The sequence below is a fragment of the Hemibagrus wyckioides genome, linkage group LG16, assembly GCF_019097595.1.
Source record: "Hemibagrus wyckioides isolate EC202008001 linkage group LG16, SWU_Hwy_1.0, whole genome shotgun sequence".
NCBI lineage: Eukaryota > Metazoa > Chordata > Actinopteri > Siluriformes > Bagridae > Hemibagrus > Hemibagrus wyckioides.
This window is the reverse complement of record NC_080725.1, coordinates 22,616,699-22,630,861: the sequence shown is the minus strand read 5'-3', so window position 1 is coordinate 22,630,861 and position 14,163 is coordinate 22,616,699.

Sequence of the window (14,163 nt, the reverse complement as noted above, 5' to 3'; positions counted from 1 at the left end):
CGTGAGCTCCGTCTGGTTTTCGGGAAACTTCGGGAATCTTCAGGAATCTTCGGAAAAAGGCCGCCGGATCGACCCGTCGCCGTCTCACTGACTCAACACCCCGACACACACTTGTCTTTTCCTCAGGCTCAGTGGGTGGCGTGTGAGAAGGATGATTTCATTTGACAGCAGTTATTGCTCTAATCCGAAACAACAGCTGAATGCAGCAGAGAGTGTGCGTGTCTGTCTGTGCATGTGCGTGTCTGAGGCGAGGCGGGAGCGAAATCAAATCCTGATGTCAAGAGAAATGCAAAGGAAAAGTAATGTAGAATAAAGGAACGGGGGGAAAAAGAGGTGGTGTGAGTGACAGCATGGACTTGGCTGCCTTGTAATGGAGGTGTAGCTCAGGGCCAATAAGCAACACGGAAATGAGAGGCGAGTCGGGAAGGTCCGCGGGGTCTCTGTTAGGACAGCCGAGGTCTACGTTAGGGCCGCACAGATTAGCATTTACATGTAGCCTGTCATGAGACAGGTGAAAATAATTACTACTACTACCGGCCTCATTACACATCTGGTTAAGTTTTGGGGGAGAACTTGGTGCTAGGGTGGTCCTCTCACCGCAAGCAGAATGTCCTTTTAATGCACCGCACTCTGGCCTCCTGGAAAAAAGCGTCTACGGTTCTTTCATGCAGGTCCACGCGTTAGCGATAGCCATTGGTCCCGATCCAATTATTGATCAGCAAACGCTAGTTCAAAGGAGGAATCTTTGGAATCGACCGCGTGCCTGTCAAATTGATTAATTGGTTCATTAGCCGTCAACAGGATACAGCGAGGAGCTCGGGCCAAGAAGGGGAGCGCAGATGTGCGTCCTCGAGACGGGCTCAGCTGCCAAATCTGATCTCTTGGGCCGGGAAGCTCCCTCGGTGACAGTGTTGGCAGAGGCCAGAAGGCTTTCCTCAGTGGAAGTGCATAAATGTGTACTCATGCTCAAGAGCTGAGATAAAAGAGCAGGGAGGGGAGCGCTGTCGCTGGAGTTAAACATGGAGACCGGCAGAATGGCACACGTCGAGCGGAGACTGCTTATTCCCTAGACTTTTTTATATCGTCACATCTGAGAGAAGTACCTTCAGATGGCTGCGTATCAATGAGTTAACAGTGACTCGCCACGCTTCAATGCAAAATCAAGATCCGGCCGAACGTTTGTCCTGATAAACCACGTGAAGTGATTCGGGATGAGAGTCGCTGCTGTGATGTAGACCACGGCGGAGCCGGATCCTGGATTCTGATTGGTCAGAAGCTGCTGATTAAAGTCGTGCAGCTGCATATCACAAGGTTTTACGATATCAATGCGCTCGTTCTCAGAAATAACCTCTGATATGGTGAAGTTTTCTCCATGGAAGGAGTCTCCAGTACCAGAGCTTAGTAACGGTCAGAGTTTCTTGGTAAAACGACAAGCTGTGTTTTTTTTGACTTATTGACTTTAAAAGAGAGAAAAATCTGCTGAAACATCAGTGAGAACAGGAGCTGGCTGTTCTGTCAGTGTTCCACATACTAATGGATGGATGGATGGATGGATGGATGGATGGATGGATGGATAGATAGATAGATAGATAGATAGATAGATAGATAGATAGATAGATAGATAGATAGATAGATAGATACTTTATTCATCCCAAAGGGAAATTTACACCAAAGGGAAAATTACAGTTTACTAATATAACTATAAGTGGATAAAAAAGTATAATGTGTCTCTCTTTAATAAATAACGATGTGTAATTGTTGTTTCAGAATGTTGTGTTATAAGAGGAATAAAACACTTTGAGGTAGATGAAGGTTTATACGAGTTTACTGAAGCCGCTGATCTCCTTATTTGGTCAGATATTTGGTGTGTTGATTCCGACTGATACTCAGATTTAATTATGGAGCATAAAGGATGATTTCTGGCAACGCAGCAAGACAGTCCCGTATGTACATGGCTCAAACCGAAAGGTCATAGGAATTACACACAGACACACACACACACACACACGTACACAGTCATGTTTTGCCTTTGAAGATGCTGTCTTTCAGATCTGATTGCGAGGTCTTGTTCGCCATGGCAACACACACAAAGCAGCGCTTGCATCTTGGACATAAGTAGCAACAGATGCCGAGCTGACCTCAGCTGCTTCCTGGAAACACAAATTTGTCAAAATACGAAAAGTTAAGTTAATGTGGACGGCTCGTTCTTCCTAAGGAAAGTGTACGACGGCGGCTTTTGGGGGGTGGGGGGCGGGTTATGGCGGCTTCGTATTCAAGTAACTGTTTAGATGCTGACGAAATTGAACACAGGGCCTCTTCAGCTCAGGACGAAGGCGCCGTTTCATCACGTCGACCACGCAAAGCTTTCTGAGCACCTCGGATTACCTCTGATTACCTCTTCTCAGGTGTAACGGAAGCCAAATTTCCAGTCTGGGTCTCACTCAGAAAGTTCTAGTTGGAATCACAAATCTCCAGCACTGACTCGGTGCACTGACTCCGTGCCCTCCGCCTCCTCCTCCTCGCCCGGCCGCGGCTGGCGGAAGCAATCACCGTATCAGAGGAACACTCTTGACCGCGTGATATCACCTCCCATAATAGAGGAAAGCACACTGGCCGTGTCCACATGCAATCAATTATTTCTTAAGGAAAAAAAAAAAACATGTGCACGGGGGGAATTTCAGCCATTAGCTACATGGTGGGATCATATCCAGGGTAATGGTGGCTCCCAGAACAAACACATTTAAGCAGCAGGTCACAGGGAACAAGGCTGCTGCGCTAGAAGATCGCCGCTTTCAGTCTGCTGGAGCTCCCATCGTGTGGCAGACTGAGAGTTTAAGCAGCACTAATTGCACCATTTCCAATAATCCCATGACCTTTCACCTTGTTTTCTGGCACCTCCTGCTTCCCGCAATCTGGGGAGAAGTTTAGCCAAGTTTTCTACACCCAGGAACTGCAAATTCACAAGGAGAATCAACCTCAGAGCTTGCTTTTGTGTTGTGTTGAAATGTTTCATTTGAGAGATGCTGTCAGGACTTACTTATAAAATAAATAAATAAAAAATAATGAATTAGTAAAACTTCCAAAGTGCTTTCCTATTAAATTAGAAAAAAATATATATATATTATATTATATATTTATTTTCTATTATTTTATTATATATTACATATAAGTCAGAAGTCATAAATATTATTATTATTATTATTATTATTATTATATAAATTCTACTTATTAGCAATAAATTAATTCTATCCTTAAGATTTACTTTATTACCATAATAATAATAATTGTGTATTAAACTACTGTGTACAACTATTGAAGAAACACCCATAATTAATAAAACAATTAATTTAAGCTGGGAATTAAGATCAAATAAAATAATTATTATATTAATCAGTCATTAATACAATGATAAAACTTTAATTAAATAAAGCTGTATATTTATTAGCTATCATTTTTTCCTTTTTTAAAAAAATAGAGAATTTTTTTTGGCATCTACCTGAGTTCTGGACTCTGATTGGTGGTCAGGTGTTGATTAATTGCCTAAAACAGCAGCTCTCTCAGTAGCACAGGTTTATATTAACCTGCTAGGTGTAATACGTTCTTGTTTCCATAGCAACAGATTGTTCTCAGGGACTCGAATGTGTCACATAAACTCAGTGGTGTGTAATTGTTTATATGTTTTGTTTTTCTCGAACTAGATGTCTATTTAAGACGTATGGAAGGAGTCTCCAGTGTCAGACGTCCAGCTGAAACTTTTTTTTCATTTTCCCACAGCTTCAGAAAAACGACAAAGTGCATGTTTTTTTCTTCAGCAGAGAGGGAATGACTATTTATAGCTCTTGCACAAATAACAACATTAAATGTAACTATAAAGAGATAAAAACTACAAAGTGGGTTATATTTAATGACTGAGAAATGGAACAAATTGCTGTGGTGTGAGAGGAATAAAACATTTTGCTGTGGTTATTGGAAAATAATCAGATTCTTAAACCTTGTATAGTCTGGACTGGATTTTCAGGGCAGATGCACTGCTTTCTTTATTTATTTTTTTTCTCGTGCCTGTCAGATTAACATTCTTCTCCTGTGAAATGGGTTTTAGGGCATTTTCCAGAGCAATTTAATGACATTTGGGAAAAGCCTTGCTAGCTACACGCCAAAAATAAGTATTTAAATGTGGTTATAACTCCAACCCAACACCACCCCTCTTTTTTTAATACAAATGGACTGCTCTGTGTGTGTGTGTGTGTGTGTGTGTGTTGGTATACGGTTCCGTACAGTACAATGGAAAAGCCAGATAAAGATAGTATTACCGCTGTGTGAGTGTGTGCTGGGTGACGTGTCGGTTCTCGGGCCGCTGAGGGTCGGCTCTGTCGTTGTGTTTATTCTTGTTGCAGTGCAGCCCAGACTCTGGAGCCCAGAGGAGCTTGTTTCTCAGGCGCAGACCGGCTCTCCTCAGAGCCCATATCAACACAGTGTAAAAAGAACCGGGCTGATATTTCCCAGCGTGCAAAGCCGCCAAACACTTCCAGACTCCCCACCGCCGGCAATGTAAACAAGGCCTTAGTGGGAACCGGATTTTTGGTGCGTGCCGTGAACCTGTTGTGCTCCGACTCCAGCACAAACCAGCCGCCTCACCTGCGGCTCGCCGAGTCCCAGAACTCCCAGAAAAACAGAACAGAATCCATCTCAGGATCCGAAGCCAACGCGGCGATCGCCTCCAAATGCGCACAGCCCAGAACTCGGCCTTGGCCGCGAGAGAGGGATGAAAGCGGGTTTTCCAGAGCACGCCAGCCAGAGCAGATGTGTTCGGAGTTTGGGAAGAGCGTTAGCCGTGTGCAGAGGCCAAGAGAATCTGAGCGTTCCACCGTGGCCCAGCTTGGAGCGCATGAAAAATGGTCTTAATGCTATTAAGACACAATACTGTAGTTCAGGCCAAGACATTACTGATCCTACACACACACACACACACACACTCAAACAAAAGTTTGCTTGCGTGTAGAACCCTACAACTGATGGTTTTCCTTTAGAAGTAATTCATACTAGAACCTCTTTACATAACTAATGCTACTGCTAAAGAATCATCAAAGAACACTTAGGGAACTCTGTGTGTAAAATCACGCAACAATTCATTTCCATTTCAGAAAATCTAGAACTATTAACCATCCAAAGAACCCTTAGTGAAACGTTTCATGTCAGGGTGTAAGGAACTGATCTGAGCATTAATGGAGAACAGGGTTACAGCGAAAATACTAACGGATCCGTTAAGGTTCTCCTTCTTCCTTTTAGATATAGTTCCAAGTCAAGCAGAAAGGTTAGGATCATAGCTATCCCAAGAACCCTTAAGGAAAACGTACAATATTAGTGGAAAATCTTCGGCTTGTACTTCCTGAGGAACCCCTAAAGCATTTCTGAAGAACTCTCCAACAGATTGTGCCTCTTTTCCATAGACTTCCATGTAGAAACCCTTTTAGGAAGCTCAGAACTATCCCAAGAACCTGAGTGAAATCCTTGTTTCTAAAAGCGTAAAAGGATATGTTATTAAAAATCAAACTTCTGGGTTCTTAACATCCAAAGAATTTTTCAAGAATTTGAAAGGCTTGAAGGTTCTATGTAGAGCCCTGCAACAGAGAGGGTAGAACCACCCTATCTAAAGAACCCTGGAGGAACCCTTTAATCTAAAAGTGTTTTATGTGATACATTTGGAACAAAACTCTGAAAGTGTTCCATGTAGAACCCCTTTAAGAATCTAGAACAATTAACCACACATTCTGTTATGTTTTGAAGTCGACTCAGCTTTCAGCTCAACAAGAACACGGGAGAACCTTACACAGAACATGTGTTTATTAGAATTCTGCAGTTGATAACTTATCCAGAACCAAGATGAAGTTCCAAGTTCCTGCTATAACTAATTTTTCAGAAATGATCATAAATTCTTTCAGTGGAACTTATAAACACTGGACCTGACCACACTGAAGTGATTGGACAACAGAAATCCATCCTCCGAGTTCTGATTGGTCCACGCTACACAGCTCTTAATTTGCATAAAATAGAAAGTGGAACATTTCCTTGCACACCTAAAGAACCAATAAGGAACCTTTCTGTCTAGACAATGTTGTGTTTTTCTCTTTATATTAAAAGCCCTAGTGTTTTTGTGCTGATTATATAAATATGCTCACACTGTAACCATGGCAACGCTCCTAACCTTCCTAGCAAGTTCCTGCTAACTCAACAAGGCACTTTATCCCCCGTGTTGGTTGCAACCAGGAAGTAAAAAAAAAAAAGCCCTTAATGTCAGTTTTTCTGAGAAGTTCCAGATTATTCCAGATTATTAAGACTGTTTTTCCTCAGCGAGTGTTTAATTATTGAATTTCTGACGCTCAATTTATTCCTTAGCTTCTGCTGAATGGTTTTATTCAGACCCTGAGCGCAGCGATGCAAAAATAAACACCACGCTCTCACACATTTCAGATTATAGCCATAATTAAAACAAATGGCTGAAATAAACGAGTGAAATGGATGGATTGATGGATGGATGAATAGATGGATGAATAGATGGATGGATGGATGGATAAAATCAGGTCATGTCTAACAGGGGATATGGCTGTTGTGTTTTTGTTAACAGGTCTGCGATGGTGATGGATGGAAGCGCGTCAGAATGGAGCAGAAACACCGCCCGCTCCACCCAGGGGCAAGAAACGCTGCTGTATTTTTTTAAAAAAAGGGCAAAATTGGAGAAATAAGACGCAGCAGTGAGGTTTATTAATGTATATTGATTCTCACGCTGCATACAGTTGCATCTATATATATGCAGATGTACACAGTGTCCAGTTTGTTTATGGTCAGGTCCAGAATTATTGGCACCCTTCATGAAATAATAGGAAAAATAAAAGCAGATTTAAAAAGCAGCAAGACTTTACACTTATACTTTATTGTTATTTTTCTTTTTAAATTAAACTTGTTTTTTACTTTCATTTCTTTACTTTTTGTTTGACTTTGACAGCTATACATACATTTATTATTTTCCTCATTTAATGATTTATTTTCATGACACATTATTATTTATTTATTTATTTTCTCATTTAACAATATATTATTATGACACATTATTTATTTATTTATATGTTTGTTTGTTTTTTTAATTATTTTCTCATTTAATGATTTATTATCATGGCACATTATCTATTATTATTATTATTATTATTATTATTATTATTATTATTATTATTATTATTGCCAATAATTTTCTTATTTTTTTATGTGCATTTTGTGTATGAAAGTTGCTACACGAATAAAAAATGCTTAGTTTATGTATTTACTAATGTTTACAAATGTAAGAACACAATGATGACAGTATAATTTTTACTTTTGAAAAATATTCAAAGAATTTGTAAAGAATTACGCCAAATGTACAGCATTGTGTAATAGCTTCTAGACTTCCACCTTGAAACCCGGAGCACTGATTAAACCTAAAAAAATCAGGAATAGAAAATATGGACTGTAGAAGGAACCAGTCTTTTTTTGGAACTTAAAACGAAAAAATGAAAATATAGATTTATACGAGGATGTTTGATGATGTTTGACATCCTGTTACTGTATTATTTTTTTTTCACTTACGTTTAATTCGTCTTTAAATTAATGAAGCCAAGAGACGCTAGAGTGAAGTCATGTAACTGTAACGTGTGCGTGGGATGGAGGTTATTTTATCATGCTTTTAATTTGCTATTAAAGAACGAAACGCTGGACGCTCCAGCATGACATCATGATGGTGTGCGTGAGCCGGGGCTGCGCTCGGGGGTCTGAGAGGTGAAGGCCGAGCACCAGCAGAGGGACTTTCAGCCATTTCCTCTCGTCCTTATTTATTTTTCGCTGCGTTGTTTTCTCAGTATCGCAATGCATCACTTGACATTACCCAAGCAAGCTGGAGCTGCGCAGCATCAGCTGAAAGCAATTTGGCTCCGGAGCAGCACAGCTGCCAGGCGGATAAGACTCTCACTCTTTCGTTTACTTTGAAATGCTTTCTTTTTTTTTTCTCTCCCCAACATCCAAAATACACAAGGCAGCCAAATTGCTGACATGTGTGCGAGAGCCTGGTGAAATCCTGCATTCTTTCATGCCCTTCTATGCAAAACTCCCATGTTGTTTATTTAAAGAACACAGAACACTTTGGCACTATTAAGAAACATGTTATACGGTAAACTGAAGGTTTCCTCGCAGGAAAAAATCCTCCGCTGTTTATTTTCCTATGCCCCCAAAAAACTTATCTTAGTTGTGTTTTGAAAAAAAAAGGGCCACATTTACAATTTAAAGGAGCCGGTGGACAGTTGAGGGTGGACGGAGGACGGTGGGTGGTGGTTAGAGGGTCGGGGGGATGAGGGATGGGTGGGGATTTGTAGCGAGGCTGTGCAGCGTCTGACATTAACAGGCAAGGCAAACGTGGAAGTGAGCTGTTTATTTGTGCTCGGGGAACTGGACAGCTCAGCTGGGTTCCTTCTCTCAATGAGTCCACACATCACTTCACTTCATATCTCGGTGTTCAGCCAGCTGCTGGCCGCCACAGACCTTCTGACAAGGTGCAGCTCTGTTCCTAACCTCCAGCTACCGCCCGGGACTCTCCACTCCACTCACCGCTTAACTAATGTTTCCTCTGGAAGTGGCCTGTAGGCTTCAGGGGCGTCAGTCAAAATGTTCCCTGTCCTGAGAAACATAATAAAGTCTGCTGACCTTTTACAGAAACTTTATTGAAACTTGAGGAGAAGTTATTAATGACCACTGAACATGAATGCTTCCTCAGGAAATCACAGATTTGTATCACAGCCCTCTGTTGCCATGGCAGCACTCTTTAGGTGGGAGGGGCATCCTCTTTCTCTCTTCTGTCAGTCACAGCAACATCAGCCAATCAGCAGCGTCTGAGAGCTGGCGTATGTGGAAGAGGGCAGACTGCTCCTTCCTCTCAGTGTGTTAGGATCAGAGGCGATTGTTTTAAGACACCTGGGATTCGATTCGTATTTCACTCAAATATGGAATTTAATAGCAATGATCAGGCATAACATTATGACCACCTGCCTAATATTGTGTTGGTCCTCCATTTTGCTGCCAAAACAGCCCTGACCCACCGAGGCTAGATCCCTGAAGGTGTGCTGTGGTATCTGGCACCAAGATGTTTGCAGCAGATCCTTTAAGTCCTGTAAGTTGTCCCCGGAATGATGAAATCCGGACACATCCTCCTCAGAACTTCCAGGCATGTGTAGAAGAATTCGGAATAAGTGTATCAGGAATTTACACACAACACACACCGAGCCATCCGTGACTCAACTCTCTTCACTTCCTCAGGGCAGTTTGACCCTGCAGGTGGTGCGAGCAGGAGACAAGGAGGAAACGGGATCGATCTGAACGCCTGTATGAGTTCGGTGCGAAAGTTTGTGCACCCTGAGTGAGACTGATTATTACAGATATTCCTCTGTTAATGTGAGCAACAAGAAATGGACAAAAGTATCTGTGAAGCTGTGAGACCTTACTTTATATTCCTCTGAGAAAGTTTTCTATTATTTTTTTCCCAGCGCTTTGCTCATGTCTGTGATTTCTTTGTCATATTATCATTCCAAAATGACGGTTTCTTCATTGCAACACTTTCACTTGTTGTGTGTGCTAAGTTCAGGTTTACGTGTGTGTGTGTGTGAGTGAGAGAGAGAGCGTTTTCACGATTCCAGTTTACTCTTAAATCATCCACTTGACAGTTTGAACCTCAATAAGGCAACGTTCAAATCAATCAACTACAACAGCTTGAGAATAACTCAGTAATAAAAATTTTTTTTTGGAGTCAAATTGTGCAATAGTGATGATAAGGGGGCAAAAATTTTTGCACCCATTCACATAAACAGCCCAGGGTCTTTGTGGAAAGTGGATTACAAACACGTTTAAACAGGAAACGGATCAAACCTTTTGACTAGGAAAGTAGTCAGGCAGGGAGTGTGTGTGTGTGTGTGTCTGTGTGTGTATATGTGTGCTGCACTCAGGGTGAAAGTGGGGTCCTGGCCCACAGTGACTGATAAACCCACCGCAGTCTCGGAAACCTGAGCTGCAGGAAAAGACTAACACACCTCGACATGTTCAGGAAACTGCAGCAGGACTCCGAGCTCGCTGAGATCCGCTCGCCACCAGACACGCCGCACGGAACCGCTTTAAAACTCGCCGTGTTTAGATGAGCACAGTGGGGAGGAATGCCTTCATCACGCACCTCCTCCTCCTCCTCTTTCACTCTGTCTGTCTAAACCGTGTCATGCTTCATCCTACCTCCCAATCCACACAGAAAACTGGGAAAAAATAAACAAGAGAACTTAAAGCGGCCGTAAGCAGAGACCCGGCTACAGAGATGATGGAGAACTCTGTGTGAACTATCATTAGGCATGTTAATGTTAAACTCCGCCTCTTGGAGGTGTGGCTTTAGAAAATGAAAGTTTCAAAACAGCTAGCTTCAGCTAACAGATTTGCAACAGATTCTGTCTTGCCGTGTAATTGGTGTTTATCCCGTGTATTCGGTTCCTCACCTCAGTCTGGAAATCTCGTCCATCTACATGCATGTTTGTTAGCCGTGTTTTGTCACTCCTTGCTTTAACAAGTTTAGCTACTTCTGTGTTTTAATCCTTCCTCCTTGTGTGTTTCTGTCTGTGTTTTTCATGCCTGGATCTATGACCATGATTATAGGTTTAACCGAATAAACAAAACGCTGATCACACACTTGCTTCCTGACTCTGACCTACAGGAGCAAAACAGCTGAAGGTCAGTGCACTTGTAGATTTCGTTCACGCTGCATTACTGGAAGCTTTGGAGTTTTGTAACGTGTTTGTTTGGTTCAGCTGTGAAATCATTCACGCACAACTTTATTGTTTCGTGTGTGAGAATGAAAACGGTGACGCATTCTTACATCATTACGCTTAGGAAGAAAAGAAAGCCTCAGAGGAAAGGAAAGACGAGAGGAAAGGAGGTGTAGAGAGACGGAGAGGAAGGTTATGTAGAGAGCCACGACTCGGCCTTCTGTCATTTCCGCAAGGCAAAAGTGATCCGTCAGAGCTGAAATTTCAACAAACACCATGTATATGAGACACTGCCTTTGAGACAGACAGACAGGGAGAGATGGAGTGAGAGAAAAAGACAGAGAAAAAGATTTGCAGCTCGCACGAACACCGTAGGCCGAGTGTGTAAATAGTGTTTTGCTCTGTATCTCAGGAGGAGTAATGAAGGCCTGGGGACGAGCCAAGACAAACAGAGCCGGCTGTGCAGCCTCTTTCCTCCTTTTCAAACCCACACCCCTGCTCTCTCTGTCATCTGCATCCCCCCTTCCAGCTGTCAGCAGCTGGATCTGTCACTCACTGCACCCTCTTCCATCCAGTAATCAATCACTCGCTCTGTTTGTTTGCGTGTCTACAGGACCAGAGTGTCACCACGCCGGACCCGGTCCGTACCGGCCGGCCGGAGCTGCGTGAGAGACGACAAAACACGTCGCCAAGCCTTCAGGAAAATAAACACGCCTCAGAGATACGGACGCGTCGACAAAAAAGTAGAACCTCACGGCGGACACACGCTAAAGCAGCGATAAAGTGAACAATAAACGGTGAGTCTCAGGATTCCTGCACTGAAGTTTATCAGTTTAACCAGGAAATAAAGTTCACTGCAACATTATTCATTAAAGCAGCTTTCTTAAATCTTCTGAATCATTTTTTCATACAAGAGTTGACACCAAAGTACAGTCAGAGTCAGAAAGACTGAAAAAAACTAAACCTGCTGAAGGATAGAAAGAATCTCCACATTACCTTCAGTTTGAGGAACGTTTATAATTTCTGCTCATTTTGAAGCTAATCTCTGCACACCAAAGTGTTGTAGTTCTGTCTAATCTATCACCAGTTTGCAAGTGAAGTTAAATGTAAAATGATTTTTAAAACTAAAATTAGCCACAGAGGCTTTATTTTAACCAGCTTGTTAGTGTTGTTAGTTAGCTGGCTTGCTAAGAAAACAGGACACTGGTTTTAAAAGATTAGTCACATTAGCATTGTAAGCACCAAACACGTCTGGCCTGATGGACTGTGTTTGTGGTAAACGTTACGTCAATGTCTTTAATATTGCAAAAAATGACCTCAGAGCTCGCGTGGTGTTTAAGGCCCGGGGATCCGTCAGCGCGTATCCAGTGGCATGACGACCCCCACGGTCGCTCACACACTGTTTAGACGGCTCATGTCATAACACACGAGCGTGTGGCGGTCCGTGCAGACTGCCGCTGTGGCCTCTATTTTTTTTAAACTTCAGTTTTGCAATTTTTACAAATGATATTTGAAAAGTAGGACAAAGCGTTTTCTGGATCCGAAGCCAAAGAACACAAACACTCGGCAAGCTTGGACACATTGCGCATACACGCGGTACCGTGTTCCCCAGCGAGTGCTAAGATCACACCACTCAGAGTCACTCAGGTGTTGCAGAGCGCTGCTCTCCACGCCCCGGCGTTAACACTTCGCTACTAAACATACCGGCCACACAGCGAACCTTTCACACACCTCCTGGAGCACAAAAGAGCTTTACACGCCGCGTGCTGCGACGGAATGCAAACAGCTGGATGTGTAGTAGCCGTCAGCTGCCAGATGCTCGACATTCCCTCTACTGTGAGGAGCAGAACAGCGTAAACTCCAGAATATGGGCGAGATTTACGTTTAACACCAAAGCTGGTGACTCCTCTGAAATGTCACATAACCACATACTCACACAGAGTCAAGAGAAATGTTGGGAAAATTATCAGTGAAGCATGTTTAGTGCTAACGGGTTGCTGCTGTAGATCAAGACACGTCCCTGATGATGTGACAGATTGCTTCTGCAGTTCTGCTCTGGAGCCATGATGCTAGCTGCAAATAAACAAAATTTATCTCACTCATAAATATATACATTCAAATTCTCCATAAATTTCAATCAATTGCTGATCTAATCTCATTTCAGCTTAGTTCTCACCCAATTTCCACTCGCTAGCTAGGTTACACTGCATTAGTAAGCCTAATATTAGCAATTAGCCTAAGAATAACAATATACAATAGTTTGTTTGTAGTAAGCTAGCTTGATAGCTGCAGTAGCTTGTTAGATAGCAAACATGGCTACCGATTTTTACCAGAATTGCAGAGTATAAAAGTTACCATGTTGCTTTGTAAGCTTTTAATCATATGTTTTATTAATACACATAATAGCATATTAGCTTGGCATAACGCTAGCAGCCATGATAGCCTGCTAGCAAACATGGCTGATCGGTTTGACGCTTGCTAGGTTGTTAGCTCGCAAACCTTGCTGCTATTGTTGGTTATACATGCTAGCATGTTGTTTGCTAGAATATTTAGCAACGTTTTAATAACCATATATGATAGTTACCTTAATATTTCAGCTAACTTACTAGCAAACCTTGATATTAACAGCTAGCTTGCTAGCGGGCTAACTTGGCTAATAATTTTCCCCTACATAAAAGTCCCATTGTTTGTTAGCTTACTAGCAAATTTGGCTGTGTGTATATTTAGGAATATATATATTTAATTACATGCAGCTACTTTTTTAAAATCATTTTAAATACATATGAAGTGTTTGATGTATATTTTCCAGCGTGTTTATAATTTTTTTAGTCTTAATTATTTAAAAATCTATTTTCTTTTCCATAAAATAATTATATTCTTCATTTTAAAAGACGTTTCAGGATCTGTGAATATTAGGAACACGGAGCTTGATTCTTCTGGAAATCTGTGGTTTTGTGTGTGTGTGTGTGTGTGTGTGTGTGGATTCAGTCATTCCTTTCTGTCAAGCACCTGACACTAATCTCATTAAAAATGCAAGCTTCATTATACATGTGGTATGGATCAGACGTTGCAGGATCCCAGAACGTTCAGTGCATTGTTCCGAGGCGAGGAGAACCATCTGGGCGGTTAGGGTTCCGCGCTCGACCTGCATGAAAGTTCAAAGTGGCTCTCGCGAGCGGACGTTTTAAAAGGAAACATGAAAGCTCTTCACAAAGCTGCAGATCAGAGCGAAGGGGGAAGCCAGAAGGTAAACACTCGAGGCTTCTCTTTTCAGCAGAGAGGAGCACAACGACGGAACCTTCAAGAACTTTCAGGTTGTGTTTGTGTGAATAGACGCTCTTTCCACACCTCG